The following is an 11,010-nucleotide window of genomic DNA, read 5'->3' as shown; positions in this document are numbered from 1 at the left end:
TACGTAGATTTATCCTTGTTTATCCTACAAAAAAATCCTCAGTGCTTGAAGACCAAAGTCTTAGAACAGTGCGTGTTGCCAGTGCGATGTGATGACATTTATGGATCCGAGACATGGTCGCTTACTATGGGCCTCATAAGAAAGCCCAGAGTCACTCAGCGGGCGATGGATAGAGAGCTATGCTTGGAGTTTCTCTATGTGATCAAATCAGAAATGAGGAGATTCGTAGGAGAACTAGAGTAACCGACATAGCTCAACGGGTTGCGAAGCTGAAGTGGCAATGGGCAGGGCACATAGTTCGTAAAAACGATAGACGTTGGGGTGTTGGAAGACCCCCCACTAGGTGGACGGACGACATCAGACGAGTCGCAGGGAGCCGCTGGAATCAGGTGGCGCAAGACCGTGACGTGTGGAAGTCCCTACAAGAGACCTATGTCCAGCCGTGGACGTCTATCGGTTAATGATGATGATGATGATCCTACAAAAAACGTGTGACGGTAATGTCGGGTGAATAGGGTCTTACCGTCTCGCGTCGCCGTGGCGCGTTGTATCTTACCCATCCTTAAATAATAGGAAGTAAGGCGCTAAGGAATGTTGCTAAATGCAATGTAAACCGATGCTTATTGAGGGCATTTGGAGGGTCGACTCAAAGGCGCCGCCCTCGCTACGCCTCGCCGCAAACGCCTGGACTCCGGAATGATCGTATAGCGCGTCCAGGGGAATCCAAACGTCATGTTAATTGTTTAATTCTTTCATTTCCGCATTAGTTGATCTAACTAAGTATACATTATACATGACACAGTACCTACCTACTTACCTCCAAGGCTCTTCTCAAAATAGTAGGTAGATATAAAACTAAATTGCTATAGGTATTGCGTTTGTCTGAAAAATTGCTAATATAATAAGTTATAGGTATACTTACTTACAGTGGCGTGCAACTCATAGAGGCGTAAAAGCGCTGCTTACCCAAGAAATAGTTAACTCGGTTGAAATTGCTCAATGCTCATTATTCTTTGACTGGCTTACCTAACTACTGCTTACCCTGGCTTTAAACCCTATGCACGCCACTGCTTACTTACCTACCTAACTTTGAAGTTCTAAACCTCTCAGTGGATTTCAATGCGGTTTTCGCATGGCGAGATAGGAATGGTAATCCTTCCTCGTAAAATGTTGCAAATGTTTCCTCACAAACCTCCTCAAGGTGTTGGTTGGTCAACCAGGGCTCCTGCATTTTTTTTTAATAGATAAAGCGAGCAAACGAGCAGGCGGGTCACCTGATGTTAAGTGATTACCGCCGCCCATGAACATTTGCAGCACCAGAGGAACCGCCGATGCGTTGCCGGCCTTTTAGGAATTTCCTGATCCTGATTAGTATGGATGTATAGTCAAATTAATTTCTCGGAAACGGCTTTGATATAAGTTTCCATGTTTATCTAGGTGCCATTTGTGAGTTCACGCGGAAATACCTCAAAAGGCGCTAAGCGAGGCTTGGTTGCGCCATGTAGGTATATACCTATGTAGGTACCTACCTATTGAAAGATCAAGGTAAAACCAGATTGACTAAGCTTTTGTTGCCGATTGATCTCCGCTACCCTTCGGAAACCAATACTTAATCTAACGAACATGTCTATAGTTGTCTGTTTGTCAGTTTCCTTCACGACTAAACCGTTCAAGCAATTTTGAGGCAATTTGACACCTTTGTGCCTCTGTAGCTTATACCTATCTTAGAGACGAATATTAATAAGTATAGAGTACTTTTATCCTGGAAAATGAAAGCATTCCTTCGCTACTTTTTAATAGATAAGGTAAGTACTTGATACAAATAAGGCCTATGCTCGAAAAAGGCCTACTCTCCCGAAAACCCGGTTAAATAAATGTAACACAAAAGATTCTTCACGCACATACACACTACGGCCCTATGATTAGGTACGAACTGCTCAGGCGCCCTGCGCCTAATCCCTGAGCTTGTTGCGCCGCCTTCTTTGTGGAACTTAGGTGTTTCGCGGCGCACTATAAAATTTTCGTAATAACAAGGCAAGTTATTACGTTTTATATTGACATTTTATATAAACTAATACGTAGTTATAGTACCTTAGCCATTATATTAGATAATTATTGCTTTCATTTTCATAATTTGAATAATGGAACGAATTATGGAACTTTATATTTTATCTAGTACGGTACCAAATAAGGCACAAGGCCTTAATTGTAACCCTAGGCCTTAATATAAATCCCGCATTTTAATACGCATTTTGATGTCTAGCTCTCAAAATACTACGAATAACTAAATCTAAAAAGGCTCCTAAACGTGTTACTTGGTCGGAAGAAAGCTTAGCAGCGTGCAGCGACAGTTTAGTGCCTATTGTATACTTATAGGAGTGCAATTTAATAAGGCCTATATTTTTTATAGTTTATTCATATTATTGTTAATATGAGAGCTTAAGTCTGACAAGCCATCTGTGTTTATAAATGTTTAATTACTGTAATAAAAAGCTTAGTTATCAAAATATAAAAGGTATATAAAAGCTGTGAAATAGTTATTTTTTAAATAAATAGATTTTTAACAAGATTTTATGACTTTAAAGTTTACAGGCCTTATTTGGTAGACGTAACTTATTATGGCCACTAGCTAAGGTTTTTGTATTGTTGATTTTGCCTTCATTTTATTAGATATTGTTAATGTTTTTCTCCATTAATTTGATATTAATAAACATCTAATAATAATTTATTGAAGTTTTTTTGATACACAACTATATTTATTTTGTAATCAACGATTTAAATAAGGTAGGCCTTATTTGTATCAGTTACCTTATAAGTATGTACCTACTACTGAGTACTACCTAGGTACCTATCCACGCGGCCGTATAGTGTTGCAATAAATTAAAGAAGACAATTCTAGCTATGAGGAAAGCGTAGGAGAATATTAAACCGACGACCACCTCCGCGTTCACTGACGATCACACAGCGGCCCGGCTCTGAGTAAATACGACCACGTGTTTACCCGACGGTGTTTGCCTTGTTTGCTCTTTGACAGCAATCTTACAGGTCGTTAACATGTCACGCCTAACTGGAGGAACAATATCGACATCCAAAGGTTTTTTAGGGTTCCGTAGTAAACAAGGAACTCTTATAGTTTCGCCATGTCCGTCCGTCTGTCCGTCCGTCCGTCCGTCCGTCGGTCCGTCCTCGGTTAATCTCAGAGAATATTACTTAGTGCTAGAAATCTGTAATTTGGCATGGGTAAGTATAAACAATAATCACGCCGACAAAGTGGTGAAATAAAATTTTGATAACCCCCCCCCCCCCCCCCCCCCCCCCCCCTCTATCAGCCAAATGGTAGTGTATAGAAACGTGAAAAAATTCACAGCAGTTGTATATATAATCAATTTTAAAGGAAAACTATCAGGGCTATGTAAAGTTCACAGGTTAAGGAGTTATATCTGTTTTTCGAGGATTGTACTTAACTACGGAACCATACACTGCGCGTGGCCCGCCAGTCCCGCCACGCACTTGGCCGGTTTTTATCATATTATAGCTTAGCTACCAGGCCCATAAAATCCGAAATATATTTAGTGCAAGGACTACTTAAGGGCTAAGGCGTAAACCTTATTATGGCCAAAATTCGCTTTGTCAGGTCTGGAACTCCTGGATATCTCGTCTTGGTCTCTTCGTGCAAAATCGCAGAAGAACAATGCGAATTGGATAGGAAGGATAGGAAGAAAGGGAGGATAACTGAATTTTAAAGAATAGGTTAAATATTAAATTGTTTTACTACTAATTTTTCATACCTGATTAGATATGCTTAGGTATAGGTAGGACATTTTTAAATTTAATTAAATTATGCTTACCTACTGGACAATACGTAATAACATTTCGTTGTAAAAAATTATTCTGCAAATAAAGAATTTTGAATCTTGAATCCTGAAGGAGACTACAAAACACTTGGAGTTTTATTGAAACTAACACTTTGGATAATTTGGCGAATGGGCTCATCGAGAAACCACCTAAACTATAGTACCTACGCGGCAGAAAGTACTTAATGTAAGTACCTACATCGGCCTTTAGAATGACATTTCGGCTTTGTAGAGCGTTGTCTCGGTCACTCATACCTATCGGTAATATGACGTTTTGTCGGTCTCAATGACAGGGACAACGCTCTACAAATCTGCTACCTCCTTTTAAATGTCGATGTAGGCACATTACTTTCTGCCGCGTACTGGTACCTCCTGCTGAGTTCATCCACAACCACAACACAAACATATTACTAAGTAAGTACCTATACCTACCTAGAAACTTAACTTTTTCATGTGAGTGAACTGTTACACTGGAATTCATAGTCAAGATAGAGGCTTCTTTAGGGGACTTCAGACGGCATGTGTTGTTTATATGCATAAAGAAAGGCATAATGGTTGAATATGTTATGAATACATACAATTTCTTTGGTTATATGACACAAAAACATCATCTGAATAGTTCGCTAAATCCCATATCTCGACTATGAATTCCAGTATTAGCCTTTCTGCCTTGAATAGGAAAGGGATAGGGATTTAATACACAAGTTACCTACCTAGATAGGTAGTGATTCACGTTACTTACTATGAAAATGTGATCTCGCTTCCGGTTTTTCGTTACGGAATTACTTACACTCCTATAGTCTTGACTATATATATAGGTACTACCTACTTACTTAAGAATGAGAAACTCAAGATGAAGATAAGTACCTACTACTAAGGTATGCACCGGATATTTATACTGTGATTCATCTTAGGATTCATTAATTAATCTTCCTGATTCATAGATGTCATTTACTAGTAGGTACGCCTAAAATTAGGGGAAGGTTGCTATGATTGGACCACTTCACGGCTTAAAATTAATTAAACTTTGAGAGATAAAATAAAACCAGTTTAAAATAATACTAGTAGGTAGGTACTAAAAATAAGCTTTATTATTCACAAACGTATTGAATAACAAAACAAATCAGTTTTTCGAGATAAATCAATAAAACTGTTTCTTTAGCAGTTGCCTTCTTTGGTCTGGTCCAAAGCGCTGGTCCAATGATCGCAACCTTCCCCTAATATCAACACCTGATAGGTAGGTATTTTTTAATTACTTGTTATCGCTTGGATTCTATTAACTACGCTGGTTTAATCCTTTAGAAGTGATATCTTGATAAAGTCAGGATTATCGGTGAACATAAAAGAAGGTAAATTAATTTTTAATCCCTCTTTCCCTTCGTCATAACCGTATCAGCCGTACCTATCATGACTTCGAGTGCACATTAACATGTCACAGCCATTTTAGGGTTTCGTACCAACCCAAAGGATGCCAACGGAACCCTATCACTAAGCCTTAACTGTCTGTCCATCCGTCTGTCTGTCAGCGGGCTGTATCTCGTGAACTATTACGTTATAGAGAGTTGAAATTTTCACACACACACAGAATTCTATTGCCGCTATAACAACAAATAATAAAAATTTCAAAATAGCTGCCATTAGAACTAAAAAAAATTAAAAGTGTTATTACTTGTACGATGCAATACGGAATCCTTCGTGTGCGAGTCCAACTCGCACTTGACCGGTGTTTTATCCTATATATAATATAATATACCTAACCTTTAAAAGCTGTGGATAAAGTAACAAGGCTCAAAAAACTAGTACCTATATGTAGGCAAGCAGGTACCTACTTAGGTATATATAAAATAAAATAAAAACAACAACAAAGGTATTAAAGAAATACCATTCGTACCTATTGGTTTCTATTCCAATTTCCAGCTTATTACTTATAGGTTTAGGTATACCTACGGATAGGTACCTAACAAGATGATGCCCGCAACCTTGTCTGCGTGTTTTTAGGTTTTTAAAAATCCCGTGGGAACTCTTTGATTTTCCGGGATAAAAAGTAAGTAACTTATGTCCTTCCCCGGGATGTAAGCTATAACTCTGTACCAGATTTCATCAAAATCGGTTAAACTGTTGGGCCGTGAAAAGCTAACAGTACTTAATTACTAATTAGGTATTTACCTATTCCGCGACAGGCTGAGGTTGTAATCGGGGTTTGAGGCGGGGAGACGCCCCGCACACCCGCGCTCGCCCGCACCGGGTTAGCGCGGGGACTGTGCGGGGTGTCCCCCCCCCCCCCCCCATTGCCATTTCAACCTGTCGCGTATACCTACATTTCATTTTCAGTCGTTATCTTAAAAGCATTGTTTAAGGATTTATTGATAAGATAATTAATATCTATACCTATTAGACATAAAACAAGGGAAATTCCTAATTTACATAATCGTGGTTATTTTATGTTACCTATATACCTATGTTAGGGATTAAATTATACCTATACCTACCTACTTGTATATCTTTGAAAATATGTACCTACCTATCGTCAACCGATATAAATAGGTATGTTCACTGCAGGGATCCCAGCGTCTACTTATCGGTTTTTCGAACTAGGTGTCTTGCCCATGGCCACTTCAGCTTCACAATCTCTTGAGCTTATGTCGGTTACTCTATTTCACGTACCGGCTACGCATCTCTTCGTTTCTGATTTGATCACATAGAAAAAGAGCTTTTTCTCTCTCTCTCTTCACTTAATTATGAGGCCCTTAGTTAGCGATGTGTCTTGGATCCATATTATGTCATTTACATTAAGTACCTACTGCCAACACGCACAGTTTGAAGACTTTGGTCTTCAAAGTTCAAGCACTGAGGAATTGTGGACGAGAAGACATCACTAAGCTTCCCGAATGCTGCTCAGCCGAGTTGGATTTGGTGACTATAACCCCTTTTTCGAAATTAGACCTAGGGGACGACCTGCTGTGACCACGTGACACACAATCCAGCCGAATTGTGTGTCACAGGTGGTCCCCTAGGTATTTACCTATGGGATAGGTACTCATCTACAAATTTTGAATGCAGACTCAAGAGTTCTCAACGTTTGGGTATACCTACCTACCTACTGGGTGAGGCAGAACATATAGGTACCTACATTAGAAATTATTTGATTTGATGACAATTCTACCGATTGAAGGTGACAGTGTATACACCAATGGTACGATTACACCTACCGAGTAGTGAAGCGAGACAGTAAAATGTCACTCGGCCGAGACAGTGCTGTGGTGGCACCAACCGAGTAGGTAGGTACTCGGCCGAGGACACTGACTCGCCACTGTACTCGTTAGGTGTAATCGTACCATAAATGATAGTCACCGAGCTGATTTGACATAGTTCTACAATGCTACTTTACAGAATGATCATCAACGGATTAAAAATAATACTTATATAATTATAACTAGCTTCTGCCCGCGGCTTCGCCCGCGTGGCCTACAGGAAACAAATGGCATTTTTTTTTTTCAGAAACAAACATTATAACATCAGGACGCGCACTCTGAACAGCACCGAATAACACATATAACCTTCCAACCCCCATTTCACTCCTTTAGGGGGGGAATTTTCTCATAGTCGTTTCTAAGCTGACACCTAACCTCAAGAAAAAACCTACTTTCCAAATTTCAAGTCAATTATAATATCAATAATTAAAACTTTCCCATACAAACTTACATCCCCAATTTTACCACCCTTATGGGCAAATTTTCCAAAAATCCTGAAACACGTATTTCTTCATTTGTGACCGAAAACCCAAATACTAATTTTCATGCAAATAACTTGAAAAATGACCGACTTTCATACAAACTTTCATCCCCCATTTAACCAACTTAGGGGTGGAATTTCTGTAAAGTAAGTAAAAGTGTATACCTACTCTTCACAAAAAATAGACCCTCCAAATTTCATGTCTTTAGGACCAGCGTTTTAGGCTGTGCGTTGATATCTATGTCAGTCAGTCAGTCAGGACTTTGAATTTTATATATTTAGAAGATGTCAAAATATGAGCTCGGATATCATATTCGGTATCACATCATATTGAACACTGAGTAAGCGAATCACCCACTGGTCGACCAACTAACACCTTAGTCGATCTAGGCCTGTGATATAGGCTCATGGACTATGAGAGGGTGATGAGTCTAGCCAAGGATTAAAATCTCTCTGCGTCGTAAGCGTGTCGTAAGTATTCCCCATTGTTGGGGTTCGTGACCCCTTTCTATTAATAACATAGAGGTAGGTGTTTTCTCGGGATAATAATGCGGTGAGTTCCCAGATCCTACTGCAAAATTATGTAAGTACCTAATATAAATATCTAGGTATATCTGCCTGTTTGAATTAGCGAAACTCAGTAGGAAATGGTAATAGTGATAAGTGAAGTTTGATATAAAAGCCTAGCATAAAAAATAAAATTTCTAGGATCATGTCAGAGGCGCAGTAGCCAAAGACAGGAGACCACGAAAAATATTGCCTTCACTGCCGAATGCAGACCATTCGACTGTGAATAAAATTGTGATCATGACATAGAAATAAATTAATATAGACTCGATCAATAATAATAATAATTATTAATTGTTATACTTACCACATAAAAGGTACCTACTTAGATAGAGGTACCAGCTTCCAGCTTCAAGGTAATTAATAAGTACCTACGTAGTACCTACCTATACTACCTAGGTAGGAAATTTTCGCTAAAACAATGTTGTTCCAATAACAACACGGTTTCCTTCTACTTACTCTTGGTAATGAGTAAATTATGCAAACGTACCTACCTAAAGTTCACGTCGAGTCCATGACAATCGCGGTATGAGGCGGAGGGACTCCCCGCACACCCACATGTCACCCGCGCTATCCCGCGCCGAATTAGCGCGGGGACTGTGCTTGTGTGCGGGGCATCCCCACCCCGATTGCCATCTCATTCTGTCGCGTACTATACCTACATAAATCTATTAATACCTATTACTGCCTATTTATACACATTATACTTACCTACCTACTAATTTTTTTTAATTTTTTATTCTTCATAAATGAAACGGTACCGTTTTGAAGTGGCACCGGTATGGCAGGTTGAATTTTAAATAAGTATTATACCTGATTATACCTATATATCTATATGTATAAAGCCAAGGCATGTTTTGTGATGTGATGCGATTTGACGTGAGGCAAGATTTATGTTTATAGCACTTCTAATTTATAGCGTGCTATAAACTACGACCAAAGTCATCGATATAGGTACAACTAGTAGGTAGGTAAGTTACCTTTAATAGGTAGGTACTTATAGGCATTTCATAAACCTCTACTTGCATCTAAGTAAGTATGTGGCTATCAAACTATTGCTACTCTATCTATCTATTTATGTGCCAGTATCATAGTAATTAGGTATCTACCTACTAACCACATTTTACGAGTAGGTACGTAAGGGAAATGTCCCAATACTCGTCGGTTTCTCAATTTAGCTGACTTTGCAGCTTTGCCACGTTGCTGTTATTTAATTTAGAACAAAACAAATTACATGACAAGAAAGCAAATAATATAATGTATTTATTAAATATAATTTTGGAATTAATAAGTTTCATTAATGTTATTAAATAATTAAAAAATACAAAAATGGGTGATTTGTACCAGTATCCGTCAGATTTGTCCTAATTATCGTCAATGCGTCCCAGAACTCGTCAATTTTTAACAATAATTTAAACTCTATTGGCTTAGACATAAGGTTGATTTTAATTTCATTGTCAAGTTGTGATTTTTTTTACATATCCACTCGAGCTGAGAAAATGTGTAAAATATAAATTTAACTAGTCGTTTTAAATGGAAAACTATTGGATTCTGGGCTTTCATGCCATGGCGGGAAATCCGCGCCTCGTCCTTGGCCGTTTATGTTGTCTATGATATATCATCATCATCAACCGATAGACGTCCACTGCTGGACATAAGTCTTTTGTAGGGACTTCCACACGCCGCGGTCTTGCGCCACTTGAATCCAAATGAATGATATCGTCCGTCCACGTAGTGGGGGGTCCACCTATGAGTATTAAGTAGCATTACCTACTCTATATTGTTCAAGTTGTTTTTAGATACCTATTGTTCAAATAGGGATGATGACTTTGATGATTATGATTTTCTCGCTCTTTCATTTGAAACTCCACTCAATGCGATAGCAAAAAATACCGAAAAGGCTTCAGGACCTGGATCACATCCACACGCTGCGGCAAGTTATACAGAAGACTGAAGAATATAATCGGCCACTTTGTTTAACGTTTTTGGATTATAAAAAAGCCTTGGAAACATAGGCTGTATTGAGATCGCCATAGAGGTGCCAAATCGACTACCGGCATATTCAAGTGCTGAAGTGCTTGTATGAAAACCGCCACGATGTCAGTCCGCATTGAGGACCAGGGAAGGAAGCTCCCCCGAAGCTCTTTACCGCTGCTTTAGAAGACTGTTTTAAGGTTTAGGATTGGAACGGACTTGGCATTAACACTAATGGCGAGTACATCACTCACCTTTGATTTGCCGATGACAATGTATAGTCGTTATTGCAGAGACTCTGGAAGACCTTAATGCAATGCTCAATGACAGCAGAGCTTCAGAACAGGTGGGCCTAAAAAAGGACATGAGTAAGACAGAAATCATGACTAAGGCTGATTTCCTGCCCCACTCAGTAATCATTAAGAGCTCTGCACTCGACATTGTAGGCGAGTAGGTATGTATACCTGTTGACATATGGTTCCGAGACATGATTGCTAACTATGAACTTCATAAAAAAGCTCAGAGTCTCTCCATCGCCCAGACCCAATTGCAAAGATCGTGCAATTGGGTCGAGATATCGACAAATAAAATTAACAAAATAATCGTGGAATGTAGCCGTTATCTACATAATAATATGTCGGTAAACCACGAAATAAGCTTAAAATCATTAAATCACTTGCTTTAACGGTGAAGGAAAACATCGTGAGGAAACCGGCACACCTAAGAATTCTTCATAATGTTCTCAAAGGTTTGTGAAGTCTGCCAATCTACACTTGGCCAGCGTGGCAGTCTATGGCCAAAACCCTTCTCATTCTGAGAGGAGTCTCGTGCTCTGTAGTGAGCTGGCAATGGATTGATCATGAGGATGTTAGGTAGCTAGGTA

The sequence above is a fragment of the Maniola hyperantus genome, chromosome 6, assembly GCF_902806685.2.
Source record: "Maniola hyperantus chromosome 6, iAphHyp1.2, whole genome shotgun sequence".
Lineage (NCBI taxonomy): Eukaryota > Metazoa > Arthropoda > Insecta > Lepidoptera > Nymphalidae > Maniola > Maniola hyperantus.
This window is presented reverse-complemented; position numbering follows the sequence as displayed.